General features: G+C 39.0%; 1 protein-coding gene across 2 annotated transcripts in view; it reads right to left on the bottom strand.

Annotated features, from left to right (window-relative positions):
* Positions 1–2420, bottom strand: part of LOC149771853 (tRNA (34-2'-O)-methyltransferase regulator WDR6-like) — a 125513-nt gene extending 123093 nt beyond the window's left edge. For both annotated transcript variants that reach the window (XM_089948130.1, XM_089948131.1), the window contains exon 1: positions 2277–2420. The gene's annotated coding sequence lies outside the window, so the exon portion shown is untranslated. The remainder of the gene's footprint in view (positions 1–2276) is intronic.
* Between the last annotated feature and the right edge of the window lie 13172 nt (positions 2421–15592).

The following is a 15592-nucleotide window of genomic DNA, read 5'->3' as shown; positions in this document are numbered from 1 at the left end:
ACACTGCCTTCATCAGCTACTAATGTTGATCATGTGACTTGTAATGAAAATTAGGGTACGGTTTATTATATCAAATGTAGTGACTGAGAATAATACATCAGGAATATGGGCAGAGTGTTAGAAATAAGGCTTAAGAAATACATCAGCAGAGAATCATCGGTCATTAAAGTACAAGCAATATGGGACATTCCATCATTCCCAATCAGACCAAGGTCATCACATCAGAGGACAAGACATGGAAAAGGAAGGTGAAGGAGGCGGCTTAAATATGAAACTGGAGGCAAATACTAATCAGCAAAGAGGGGCTAGAATAACCAACTGTCTACACCAATCTCCTCATACCACATGGCTGGCCATTATAACTCACATGATCAACATTAGTCACTGATGAAGGTGGTGTGATGGTGTGAAAAATACATTCTGAATTCTTAAGATATATATGCAACAAGTAGGAAATTACTAACGATCATAAATTGCAATTGCTCTCAAGTTTAATAGTAAAATATTTTGACCAAATCCTATTCAGTGCTGAATGCTGACTGCTCTGCACCTTAAATGCCATAATAAAAAAAGTCAGACAAAAATTACTGATCACTCAAGACTTTTGCAATGGTAGCCAGACACTCTGCTGAATCAACAGAACATCAGGTCTATCATGAAAAATAATAGGGTAGTAAGCATTTGTTTTTAAGTGAATGCTGCTTTCATTGTGACATCACAACATGAAACACTCAATCCAGTTTGTCCTGGAACACACCTTTAGGTTAACCTATTCCAAAAAATTTCACATAATTTAACACTAATTTTGCTTAATTTCTCTGGGCATGTTAATAATAAACACTTCCAAAGAAATATGGATGTATGAAGATCCAAGCAGAGTAAATAATTGCCATTTAAAGGTATATGCAATCAAATTCTAACAAATGAAACCCATTACTGAAATAGTTGGTTCTGAATACCTAATAATATTAATATTAGTACCCCTACATTGTTAACCAAACTGAGGCTACAACATCATAGCTAAATGCCTGGAACAACTAATAACCCCAAAAAATTACTGCAAGACTTTCCCCAAAAAAACTCACCTACCCTGGATACCTGTATATAATTAAATAAAATCAAACAAAAAAACAAAGACAGTGATCAGTAAAATTCTGCACTGTATAATTATCTAGTAACATAGTAACATCAGTAATGTTTTCCCTTGTCAGTAATCACTAAAGACTGTCCAAAAATACTCTCACCTAACCAGAATATATGTATACAAATTTCTATATCTCTCTCTCTCTCTCTCTCTTTGTTGATAGATAAATTTAATTAAACCACTTTTATATGACAAAGAGCTACACACTGATTAGTCAGAATCAAGTGTCGAAACATTAATCTTTCTGATTTTTTAAAAAAGTTTTTCTAATATTTTTCTGACAAAGAGTGGTACACTGAATAATTAGAATGTAAGGGTGATGTATTTATTTTCTTGAAATTCTTTACTGTATTAACAAAACTTTTAATGACAAATCCACAAAAACAGATGATGAAATGTACTTTTAACAATGAAAACAATGTGTAAAATTTTTATTATTATGAAATTTGTGGAGATTTAAGATTAAACTAAATGATTTTCTGTTCAACTGATAAAACAATTTCAACTGTAAAACATAACTTGTGGTGTCTTGGGGTGTATTCAAGAGTCTTGGGGTTTTTCCTTTGACGATTACCGACAAGGGAAGAAAAAAAAACTATGTGACTTGATAATTATACAATGCAGAATTTTACTGATTACTGTCTTCGTTTTTTGTTTGATTTTATTTAACTGTATATATGTATCCTGGATAGTTCAGAGTGTTTTGGGACAGTCTTGTGGTGATTTTGTGTGTCTTGGGGTAGTCTTGGGGTCTTTAGTCGGGCCATTTATAATAATGCCTATGTGACCCGTCTTTAAAGTTTGACATTTACTTTTAAAAAATTATTTTAAAAAATCCCAAACTTAATTATTGAGAAACTAAAACTTCAGCTCGAGAATACAGGAGTCTGACGTTTTATCGATAACAACTACGAAAACACGAAATAATTTTAAATCTTTAAGTTAGGTTAAGAGTAATATCACTGCAGCACAGGCACTTGATTCCGGGGTAAACTAATGTGTACACTCACCAATTAGTTTACCCCGGAATCAAGTGCCTGTGCACTGCAGCTATGGTTCCTTAATATTGTCACTCATTTTCGTCGTTTTTATTAAATAACGGCCGACTTCTGTGTAAAGATATCCTACATACCTTGAAAGATTAAGTTATTGCATATGGCTACGATTCTCCGTGTTTTAAATCAAACTACAGTTACAAGACAGATCTGCGTGATGAGACAGCAATATCCTTTGGCACTTTTACAATGTTTTGTACGCGTGATGTACATGTTTGAGGCCCCTTACATCAATGACTGGGTGTTGTCTAACATATGTATACGTAACTTTTGCTCCGGACCTAACTCACATATGCTAAATCGGCTTTTACATGTATTTATTTATTTATTTATTTATTTATTTATTTATTATGTTTCTGCAGTATTTAGGTTGCAGAAGATGTCTATTATATCATCTTAACATATGTAGACTTAAATAATATTGTTGTGGTGAAAGGTGTTTGATGTCCGTTTCATGATCTTGATTATAGTTCGGTGAAATATCATAATGACCTTTTCGCACCAAGCAAGTACGACTTTACGACAAATATTTATTTAGAAAATAATGTGTCCGTATTAACTTTGAAAATTTGTCAATTTGGTTTTATGAGGATTCCACAGTTGTGATTAATATAAATTAATTCCAGTCCTAGGTTATTGGTGAGAAAGAGCTAAATTTTAAATTTCTTGTGCATGATAATAATAATAATAATAATAATGACTTTGTATACCGCATAATCTTTAGAAGCTGTAAACGCTTTACAACATTAGACAACACCTATAAGATAAAAAATTATAATGATATGATTACGAAAACAAACACCATGAAATTAGATAACATAAATAAACATGCTGAGAATATTTAAGGTAGGAAACATTATTAGGTCTTTAAGTTTGTTCTTGCAGACGAAATAAGTGAGTTTTGATAGCACTCTTGAATGGGATCACTGTGTCTTTGTGTCTAAGTTCAGTGGGCAATTCATTCCACGTTGCTGGGCCCTGGTATGCAAAAAGAATGCTATCCATATGACTTTGTTTTCATAGTGGGAATAATGAGTATACGATTGTCAGAAGAGGAGCGCAAGTATCTTGCTGGTGTGTACACATGGGTGAGATCGGATAGGTACGTTGGACTAGAGTCCGACAGTGAAACGTAGCACAGAGAACAAACATGTTCTTGTTGATTTCTACAAGTTCGTTTTGATTTGATTGTGTTGTAGCGCCTATTTTGCTTTGTTGTTGTTGTTTTGTTGTTTTTTTTTTTTTGGGGGGGGGGGTTCTGACATTTTTTAGAAAAGTATTAATCTATTTTCCAGTCTGAGTTTCTTTATTTAATGGGCTCCAAGATAATCTGTCCAATACTGAGGCCATGAGAGAATAATCTTAATCAGATATAACAAACCTGGCTGATAGCTTCTGGAGTTTTTCATATTTTTGTTATTAACCTGTGAATGCAGGTCTGCTAGATAAACTCTATAACGGCCTCTGTATTTGCATTTGAGACACCAGTTTGTTGACAACTTCGTCACACTTCCACAGATTATTAGCATCCTCCGTCTTAGTACAAATAAAAAATCTCTGTACTTTTTATTATTCGCCACCACTGGCTGAGTGTCCATCCATATAAACGCCACCACTGCCTGAGTGTCCATCCAGATAAACGCCACCAAGGCCGGTGTGTCCATCAAGAAAGAAAAAATATACTGTATATTCTTATACATAATAAAGTATAATAATAATAATAATAATAATAATAATACAGATATCGACAATGATTTGTCATGGATATTGAACACTATAATAAGAAAGAACTGCAGAGTGGTATGCATAATTATGAATGGGGCCAACAAATATATTTGGGGAAAATTTGCAGCTAGTATAGTTAATGCCGTATTTGTGGCTTTCGCCTTTACAGGTATTAAAACAACACCGGTATGCATTGCTGCAAAGGCCATTATGGAAACATTTATTTACATCAAAGTTTTAAAACATGACATATTAATAAATGCGGACAACAAATTGAACAGTATCGATACCATTAATTAGCATAGCCAGCACTGCTAATTAAATATGCTATGAAGGAATGGTTTTATTTAATATCAACAAGTACAACAGACTCAAACAGAATTTAAAAAGCTCAATCATAACCGCACAAAAATTTCTGAAATAAAATTCACAGAGGATGAGAATAAATTGAGATAGAAGGAGATCTTGAAGAATTTACAAGAACTGATGTGCAAAATGTACACGTGTTCAGCATAATAAAATTTTCAAAGGTAAGGTTTAAAAATAGAATGTGTCAGTTTGAACTGTCCTCATTTTCTTATATATACAAATTGGTCGCAAAAGCAAATGTACACGAAGTATCCTTCTTTATATTCAGGTAAAATATATCGTTTGATAAATGAACGGCTAAGAATAAGACCTATATTATAGACGACGGCCTCTCTATGAAGGAAGTCAAGAGACTTATTTATAACAACATTCAAAAAGTTTCCATTTCGTCGCATAAAAACAGATTGTGGATTTTATACTAATAAATGTATAACAATTACAAGGAAGTACATTGGACATAATGAACATGAGCATCAGCGATGTAAATGAAACAGGAATATATTTTATGGTATGTCTGTAACGTATGTTTTCAAAGTAAATTAAACAGCGTATCTCATATATATATATATATATATATATATATATATATATATATATATATATATATATATATATATAATAAATGGAAAAGTATCTCTTTGTGGTCTCAGTGGGTTCTTACCCTTAAGCATGAGGAAGAAATGGCACAGAGACAGAGAGTTGTTGTTCTAGGGTTTAACGCCATTTTTCAGCACAAGATAGGCTATACATGGCGGCCAGTATAACTGGTTGAGGAAGAACCCTGGAAAACCCAGGGAAGAACCACAAACCCACGAGAAGCTACTGGCAGGCTTTCCCACGTACCCGCGCTAGCCGAGCCTTGGATTCGAACCCACGCAGACAGAGGTGAGTTGGCAGTGATCCGGAACGGTGAGCGCTTTAGACCACTCGGCCACTCGAGTAGTGAATGGGGCCACCCTAGGGACAATGGGAATTACCATTAAAAACACCCCTGAGCCACTCTAGGGACAATGGAAATTTAACATGGGGAAAATTGCTGGGCCACTCTAGGGACAAGGGGAATTGAACATGGGGAATAGAGTTTGGGCTTGTCTAGGGACAAGGGGAATTGAACATGGGGAATAGAGTTTGGGCTTGTCTAGGGACAAGGGGAATTAACATGGGGAATAAATTGTGGGGCTTGTATAGGGACAATGGGAATAGAGTTTGGGTTTGTCTAGGGACAAGGGGAATTGAATATGGGATTTTTTTTTTTTTTTAAAAAAGTTTTTTTAAATTTAAATTTAAATTTAAATTTTAAAAAGGGTAGGCAATGGAAAGGCTATCTCTTTTCGAGAAATATGGCTGGCCCTGAAAAAGGCCTTTGGGTTTTCTTCTTCTTCTGCTTCTAATTTCTTCTTTTTCTCCACCAAGTTCTTATTTTATCTCCGACACTCTTTCTCTTCTTCTCTTTCTTTTTTTTTCTCCTGCTCTTCTTTCTTCTTCTCTTCCTCCTCTTCTTTCTTCCTCTTCTCATTTTCTTCTTCTTTTTCAATTTTTTCGTTCCATTTGCTTATTCTTATTCTTTCCTCTTCATCCTCCTTCTCCTCCTTTATCTCTTTCATGACACCACTAATCTTGTCCTTTACCTTTTTTAAGTTATTAATTTCCATCTTTACACGATGGGGACTATAGGAATAATGGTCTTCAACGAATCTTATTAACATCTGTTCCATCATTCCTAAGTTGTCTAAAACGTCTTGCAATGTTTGTATTTTGTCCATTTGGTTAGAAGCCATCTTCTTTGTAGAATGGTTTGAACGACGAATACTGTGGGTTCTTATAGTGAAAGCGCGGACGTGAAGGAAAACATCCCCATAAAACATAAAATTGATCTTACCTAGATCATGACCAAAGAAACAGAAACGCGCGGACGTGAAGGAAAACATCCCCTACTTTTCTCATTTCATATAATAAAACCCAAACTATACTCTCCACATACGCTAAGAAACAATAAACAAAATCCATAATCTACTATCCACACAATCGTACGTGAGCAGTTACAAACACAAACACACAAACACATACCCTCGCACTATGAAAAAAGAGTTAGTGTTTATAATCACACTACTCTACCTACACACACACACACACACACACACACACACACACACATTGGAAAATCGATAGTTATTTCTTTTCTAGAGTATTGGGTAGCCCTTAAAAGGGCTGGGGTTTTTTTGAACTCCAGATGCACCTATCTAATGGTTGCACCTTCCTGGCCTGGCGCCACACACGCATCTTCTTCCCCAGTCTCCTTTCACCTTTCTTCTGGGGAGCGCAAAGGGAGGATGATTCGCTTCAACACCCCAATCCTCTGTCTCGGGAATATTGTACGACATCCTCTCTTCTAGTTTCTTTTCCTCCTCTTCCCTCTGTCTTCTCTCCTCCTCTTCGTTCTTCATTCTTTCCTCTTCTACTATAGCCTCCGCGGCCAGTTCATTTAACAGGCGCCTGACATATTCCAGATGTATCTGGAGTTCAAGAAGTTTGCTTATTCTGCTATTCATTCTTGTGTTGATCAATCAACAAGGGTAGCTAGACTGCCCAGCGAGTTTCAATTTATAGTGAAAGCACGGACGTGATGGAAAACATCCCCCTAAAACATAAAATTGATCTTACCTAGATCATAACCAAAAAAACAACAACGCGCGGACCTAAAAGAAACACTCACTCACTTTTTTATGCTACCCATCACTATTTTAAAATTTTTTTATAAATCACTTCAATAGGCTATCCACATACGCAAAGCAATCCAATCTAACCCCAAATTTACACCTCAAACACCAAAAAAAAAAGACATCATTTTAATCTACTATCCATACCAACTTACTTAACCACTTAAGACCGTAAAATATCAACCAGAGTCGGCGACACCTACTCTGAACCACACACACTTGAAAACGGTACACCACAAGGGAGCGTACTCAGCCCAACCCTTTTCAACATCATGATTAATGACTTGGACACCAACTTAACATCAAAACTAATTGAACTCTCACAATTTGCTGATGATAGTGGATTATGGAGAGCAGGAAACCCCTCCAACCACAAAGTAATCAGCGATATTCAAACAAGTTTAAACAAAATAGGGAAATGGGCTGATAAATGGGGTTTCAAAATATCCCATGAAAAAACCATAGCAGTATTATTCACCACCAAACGTAAATTACAAAATCAGTTTCCCAAACTCACCATTAAAAATCAAGAAATTAAATTCGTAAATGTAGCACGATTTTTAGGAATGCATTATGACTCCAAGCTAAACTGGGGACACCACATAAACGAACTAGTCAAAAGGTGCAATAAAGACCTTAACCTCCTTACAACCCTTAAAGGAACCACCTGGGGATCCAATCAAGAAACCTTACTAGCTTTATATAAATCGTTAATTAGATCTAAACTAGATTACGGATGCCAAATTAACAACTCGGCACCGCAAAATAACCTAAAAAAACTAGATAGCATACAAAGAAAGGCCCTAATTATTTGCACTGGTGCACTACCATCCACATCACTAGTGGAACTTCAAATCTTAACTGGAGAACTGCCGCTCCACCTTAGAAGACAAGAACTCACCCTCAGATATGCAGCCAGGCTAACAACACACCCCGACACACACCCCACCCGGCTAGCTATAAATAAATGCAACATACCTTTTAGAACTAAATTATCACAAAACATACCAGCAGGGAAATTAGTCCATCAATTAGTTGAACAACTTCCTATAGACAAACTCCAAGCAGAAATTGCAAATGACTATGACAAAGAACCATGGATAAATATCAACCCCACAGTTAACACCCTCATTACGAAATATGGCAATAAAAACGAACAGGAACTCAAACTAAACACAATCTGTACAGAAGAAATCAACTCAAAATATTGCAACTACATTAAGATTTACACTGATGGATCCAAAATTACAGAACCACCCAGAACAGCAGCAGCTTACGTAATCCCCGAACTTAACATTAAAGTAGGACGAAGACTACCTAACCTCTGCTCTATATACACAGCTGAATTCTGGGCCATACTTGAAGCACTCAAATGGATCAAAGAGAACAAAATACCCCAAGCGGTAATAATAAGTGACTCGCTAAGCGTCATAAACTCAATACTTAATAACAACACCAAATCAAGAGAAAACTATCTTAGGCAAACCAATTTATTGTTAAAAATACTGAACAATAATAACTTACAAGTAGAATTTATGTGGATACCATCCCATATTAACATACCAGGTAACCATATGGCAGATATAACAGCTAAACAAAAACTAAACGAAACCACTCACATCAACCTAGATTATAGCATATGCGAACTCAATAGCATATCTAAAACCCTCATTGATAATAAATGGCAGGAATTATGGAACACAAGCACTCAAGGCAGGAAACTAAAAACCATCATTAAAGAAGTATGTAGAAATAGGAAACCACCCAAAACAAAAGGCAGTGAACAAAAATTCATAAATAGAATACTCACGGGCAAAACCAAGCTGGCTAACAGCTTCGGACAGTACATAGGACCACAACCACATAACCCTAACTGCTACCACTGCAGGGTCCCAGAAGACATAGAGCATATTTTTAACAACTGCCATACACTTGAAAAAGAAAGGGCTAAGTTTAAAGTTAAACAGCATAAAATTGGATCCCCTACAACATACCCAGAATTCTTGATGAACACAAACCCCAATATTAATCTAACATTCAAAAATATCATAAGTTTCATACACGAATCCAATCTACTCAAAAAAATCTAAGAAAGTAAATCAAAGACCAGTTAAAAATATAACAAATCACTGTTTGGGAATTATGACGGCCGGCTCGGTCTCGTGGGTTCACAGACTGACACAGCCGTTCATAGCCCGAATAATAAAAACCAGTTAAGGACGAATATTACAAAATCACTGTTTGGGAATTATGACGGCCTGCTAGGTCTCGTAGGTTCACAAACTGACACAGCCGTTCATACCCCGAATAATAAAAACCAATTAAGGCCACAAAAAATTAAAATAGGAAAATAGGAATTAATTAAAACAGGACTCCATAATAACATACAAACAACCATAAAACAAGTTTTCATTCCAAACCAATAAGATAGGGAATCAAAATAAATAAGGAATTCATGAATAAAAAAAAAAGAAAACGAAAAAAAAAAATAAAAAAAAAATTAAAAAAAAAAATACTCCTAACCGTCTCCTTGTCTCTTAAACAACATCTGGCTGAACTTTTAAATCAAGCTTCCACAGCTATTTCTACTAACATACTCAGCCAAATCCAGGCAATGTTGGCAGACGACACTGAAGAATTTGAAACTTCCACGCTGGCAGCGGCCCTGGAAGTATCATCATCCAGCGGCGATGAAGCTGATGAACCTGCACCACCTAAACAGAGTGGAAAAAAGGAAGGCTCTGTCTACCGGAATATCGGACTGGGAAAGGCAATTGATGATATCAAAAAAGCGGGCCACTTCGTCAATGCCACAAGACCGGGTGTCCTAATGTGACGTCATCGCTGCCGACCAATCGTGGCGGGAGTCACATACTGCTTGGTTTGACACCTGGGGCATTTCAATCCAACTAAGAAACACGAGTGTGTGGTGTGACTATTCCCACTCATGTCTATTAGCCTTTCAGTCAGGTTGTTAAGGACTAGTTAGTCCTACACCTGAGTGGCTAAATTAAAAAGTACTCTTTGAGTACATAAAAGCCTGGGGGATGAGGCTCCTTTTCCTTCCCCCAGGAGTAATTAAAAATCACGCAGTGCGTGAATAAAAAAGTGGTACATGTTCAAAAGAACGAAAACCACTATAATCCAACTAACTAACTAACTAACTTACAAACACAAACACATACCCTCGCATTTTTTTAAAAAAGAGTTAGTGTTTATTTTCACACTACTCTACCTACACACATTGGCAAATGGATTGTTATTTCTTTTCTAGAGTATTGGGTAGCCCTGAAAAGGGCTGTTTTTTTGTTTGCTATGGCATTCTTTTTTAGTTTCTAAGAATGCGATGTCCTCTGAGGATAGACTTTCTGGCGATAGGTCTGCTTCTTCGAAAAGAGAAGAAGAACTCTTTGGTGTCGATACGACAATCGACAAAGCCTCTGTCAGCTTCAGGTTGCTGCTGCTGTTGTTGTTGTTGCTGCTGTTGCTGCTGTCTCTGAAGTCTGTACTTCTCTGTCCATTCTTCTTTTTCCCTGTTCATTTCTTCTCTGAAGAGCTCTTCTATCAGGTCTTCAGTGATTTTTAACATTCTCACATTCTCTATTTCTTCTGGCTTCGGTATCAGACTGTGTCTGACCCTATGCAAATTCACGTAGGCTTCGTTGAGCTTAGCTAGTTTGGAGCACATCTTCGTAGGAGGATGAGTCGACAATGGATGGTTAGACTGGAAACAACCCCGGTTCTTAAAGTCAAAGCGCGGACGTGAAGGAAAACATCCCCCACACGGTTTTTGAGTCGCAACGTTTAGTGAGTGTCATGAGAGGGATAGTAAGAAATGAAAGAGCATCAATCCAACATTCTTATAGCTAAACAAACCACAAAGGCATTTTTTTTCAAAACACAACATTTTTTATTCAAAAATCACTTAACACTAAACAACAACTCTAACATTTTTAACAATAATCCAACAATATAACATCAAACAATTTTTTCAAAACACAACATTTTTTATTCAAAAATCACTTAACACTAAACAACAACAACTCTAACATTTTTTAACAATAATCCAACACTGAAGGTTTCTCCACAAGGTAAAGAGGGATAACAGTCTTCCATGGTTTCTAGTAATCTAGGATGACTTCTCTCAAACTGTTGATTTCTATGGTATTATCGAATTCTGCATACAGGATGACGTTCACCGTTTCATCAGGGTCTCGGTCTTTTGACTGAATTTCCACACGAATCTGGCCGGATTTTACAGGGTGGAAATGTCCCTCGTCGCTGCCTTGGTCTGGAGTGAAATCGAAAGCCCACAAAGCGTAGTCTCCTGCATAATCCTCGTACGTAATACCGTGACTGGTATTGGTTCCTAACTGTCCGGTGGCTTCGTACAGGGACAAGTACGATCTCTAGTAATTCTTCTTGGTAAAGTCAGGTTCGAAAGGTCGGGTACACAAGGTCTTGCCATCGCGACTGACTTCGATTTTGGACACGCCAAAGTGTTGAAAGTAGAAAGGATTTTTTTTCGGCAGCTCCGTTGAAGGCTGTATTCTCGACGATACCAACGATCAAACGTTTGGGTAACTGTCCTTGGAACAGATGATCTTCGATCATGGATCGCTGTCCCTTGGGAATGGTGAAGGTTTTCACTTCCACGCGTCGTATGGGATACTTGGCAGTCGTTCTGCTCAACGTCTGACTGATGTCGTTTCCCACTTTAGGTAACACTTCCACACGGCGTACGTAGAGTCTGGCTTTTAGGATTTTGGTTTTGTAACCGTCACTATCAGCCATCAAATGGAAAGCAGCACTGCTACGATTCAGTCTCAGGCGGACATCCACCCCGTTCAGCAAATACTTTTCTTGCAACCACATGTCCAAATGCAAACGATCCATCAGTTCTAAACTTGTGTCGGCTCCCGTGATTCTCTTTCTTCGTTCTACAAATCCATCATTGTTGTCTTTCTTTTCATCAGTTTCCAATATTTCAAACTTGGTAGGTTCGTCAGCTTCCCATACCACACAGGCATTGAGATGAGTGTTCTTGGCATCTATTCCGTACGTCAAGAGATTTTCCAGGTAGGCACGATAAGGGTAAGTATCCATGCCGCTACTGACCAGTTTGTTATTCAAGTACAAGTCCACTCCACTGAACAAGGAATGCATGAAATTGTTGACGGGAGCTACTGCTTCATCGTCTATAGCACCTCCAGTCTTATCTAGAATTTTGACTTTCAGGTACAAGTAACTGCTATTCAGATCGATGTAATCTTCGGGCTGTCCTTTGATTTCAAACTCGATGGGAGCGGAATCGGTCAGTGAGGAGACGGGGTGAAATTCCACCCACTGGGATTCTTGCATCGTCATCATCGTGGGTGGCATGGCAAACAGGTCCAGTTCCGTCTTGGAACAAGCGCAAGATTCTCGGTGCATCATTTTTTTGTCTCTTTTCTCAATAATCGAAAACGTCTAAGTCTCGAACGGTTCTTCTTTTCTTGGCCTTTCTCGCTTGAAGTCTGGTGAAAGGGTGTTTTCTTCGTCGTCTCTTTCTGCCTTGTCCTTGCTGAATGCCTGACTCGGTAGCGTGCAGGGCATTTATAGGTGTTTCTCGTTGGCCTAAAATGTCTTTGCCCGTTTGCAGCAAGACATTTTTGCCTGCCCTCATGAAGGCTTCTTTAGGGTTTTGTTTGTCGATGATGACATTTTGGAGAAATTCTTAGCCTATGTCAGTGCCGCATCTTTCAAGGCGTGCAATCCGCGTGTCACTATCGGTTTCAACACCGGGGCCACCGAACGAAAGGCCGATTTTAACATATCTCCTAAGCCGTGTCCTCGCTGTCGAGCAACCCCTCGGTACACTGGATACATGACTTAAGAGTCGTGAGAGAACCGTTTTCGAAAATGGAGTTTCACCGTGACTTTTCCTTTGGTGAATGGAATATTTTGTCCCAAATCTCCTTTTATAGCAATGTTGACCGTGTCCAAATACGACTTGCTGACCGGCAAATAGTGAGGATGGACAAATTCGCGGTGGACGTGGTAAGTGTTTCCACCTTCCTCGTCAGCGTTCGTGGCAGAATCTACTTTGAAAGGAATGACACGCAGTAACGGTACGGAGGTGTGTCCCACCACGTTGTACTCCACCACATCGGAATACACGAACATCAAATTCAGTCCTTGGTTCAGTTCTACCGGGGCACGAAATAACTTGCTAAAAGACTCGTTGTCGTAAACGATGGGTAATTCGTTTTTCTTGATCATGGCCTTTCTCATGTCCATGTCTCCGTCCAACATGTCAAACAATTCAGGACAAAATAAAATGGACATGATTTTACTCCGTTCAAATTTCATCAAGAAGCGACGAGCTGCTTTGTGCTACTCCATGGTGACATTTTTGTTGACATGCTCCAAAGCTTTCAGAAACACGACATTAAACCTGGAGGTTATGGTGCTGACCAAATGTTGACCACTAAAATAATAGCCTGGGGGAATGAACAAGTGATAGGTGGTGTACTTTTGTGTATGGGTTTTCTTGTCATATTTGACATTGCTATCCATCCACTGTTGCATTTGCTCGTCATTAACTTCACATCAAAAAAATTTTGATTGGGTGGACATTGAGGACTTGGGTCGGGTGAATCATTTCTACTAAAGCCACTTCCCAATGGGCTTCGTGATCTAACTGGATGGCCTGAGGTAATTTGGCCGTGTAACAGCACAACGTGTTCTTGGGAAATACCTCCATGGAACTGTCACTGGGTAAAGTTAAGTAAAATTGGTTTTGGTGACTCATCATTCCAGAGTTCTGTGGCTGTCCGAGGGGTTAGTGGACGTCAGAGGCGTGTCTTCGTCTAAAATGGGGTTCTGGTTGTGATTGAAGTGGTGACTGGCACTGGCACTGGACACAAGGTTCCCGGGGTTCCCGTTCGAGGTGAATTTCAGGGAGGGATTAGGAAGCAGGTAACCGATGCAACTGCTCAATAAAATGGTCCACAATTGTTTGTCTCCTTGTTGCAAACTCAAATTGGCAATGGCTGCCCCGATGACACAATACACCACGAAGATTTGGCAGAAAAAGACGATTTGCGTTTTAGGCACACGTTCTCCACACCACACCCACAAGGGTTGTTTTTGTAAATCTTGCACAGAAGAACTAGGTGAAGGAGGAGTGGTCGACGTAGCTGCGTCTGCTGTGTGAAAGGGCATGATGGTCACTTCTTTTTATAGTCGATGACTTGCGAAGCGTCGATCCAAGAATCAAAACTGGGTGGATATCCTTTCCAACGTACTTTGACTTCTTTGACACGTCGTTTGCCCACTTTACGGGTTCTGCGTTCGAGAATGCTTTCGATGTCGTACACGTCGTCTTCTTTTTTGGTGACACGTTGTAACTCGGGAAAATAAAACGTTCCTTTGAGTACTTCTCCGTTCATGTCTTCCAATTTATAGACGGCAGGATGACGGTCATGCACTCGTCCAGTGACGCGAAACAATTCGGTCGTCCAGTTAGGTAAGTAACCTTTGTCGAAAGTGCGTTTGGTTTTGCCAATGCGCACCCAATCTCCTACGGCCAACTCTCCACTTTTCTTGGGGACAGCCCTCGTCGGTGACGTACCAAACAGGCGCTTAAACACCAACACTTCGTTCTCGGGAGTCACGTCTTGCGGGGCACGTCCAATGCTTCGATGGTAAGATTGGTTGTACGCTTGCACCAGGTGCGGTAAGATGTCGATGTACTTCAGAGTGTGGTGATGCGTAAAATATTTCCACATGCGTTCTTTCAAAGTGCGTTGAAAACGTTCCACGATGCTGGCTTTGGTTTCGGGATTCTCGGTGGTAAAAAAATGAATGTCACGTTTCTTTAATTCTTTTTGGAAAGCTTGGTTCAGAAATTCGGTACCTTTGTCCGTTTGCCATCGAAGAGGGTGACGACCGCTTTGTTTCAACACTCGTTGCAGGGCTCGCACTAACTCGTTGCTCGATTTGGAAGTCAAGGGCACAACCCAGGCAAATTTGGAAAAGACGTCGATGACACAAAACAAATATTTGTAGCCACGATTGTAGCTGGCCAAATGAGAGACATCGGCTAAATCGGCTTGCCATTGATGATCGATGCCTTCCACTCGGGTGCGACTTCTGGCAAACTTGCGTCGAATGAGTTTGTGTAAAGTGTAGGTAGCTTGTTCTTGTAACCATCGTTGCACTTGAGGTAAACGGAGACTTTTCAGTCGCGTTTTGGCAGCACGATACAATTTTTGAACTCCTGCGTAACCTGCAGGATGCGAGGGATCGTAGTAAATGCTGGCTAAGACTTTTTCCATTTTTTTGTGTTGGTTGGTGTGTTAATAAGACACCCACTCTTGGAGGATGCTACTCTTTTTCTCTTGGGGTACTTTCTTGGATTGCAATGCTTTGCGTGTGCGACCGGCAATAGGTGTTGAAGAGGAGGAGGATGTCTGAGCGGGGGATATCGGTTCTTGTTTCACTTCTGTCTTCACTTCTGTCTTCAATTTCTTTTTCTCTTGTGAGGAAGAAGGGGTAGCCATCATCTTTTTAATCCATCCAATTCTGGAGGTAGGTGG

Source organism: Sinohyriopsis cumingii, unplaced genomic scaffold (genome assembly GCF_028554795.1).
Source record: "Sinohyriopsis cumingii isolate HCF-2022 unplaced genomic scaffold, ASM2855479v2 utg001628l, whole genome shotgun sequence".
Lineage (NCBI taxonomy): Eukaryota > Metazoa > Mollusca > Bivalvia > Unionida > Unionidae > Sinohyriopsis > Sinohyriopsis cumingii.
Note: the sequence above shows the minus strand (reverse complement) of the source record. Positions and strands in the feature narration are given on the sequence as shown.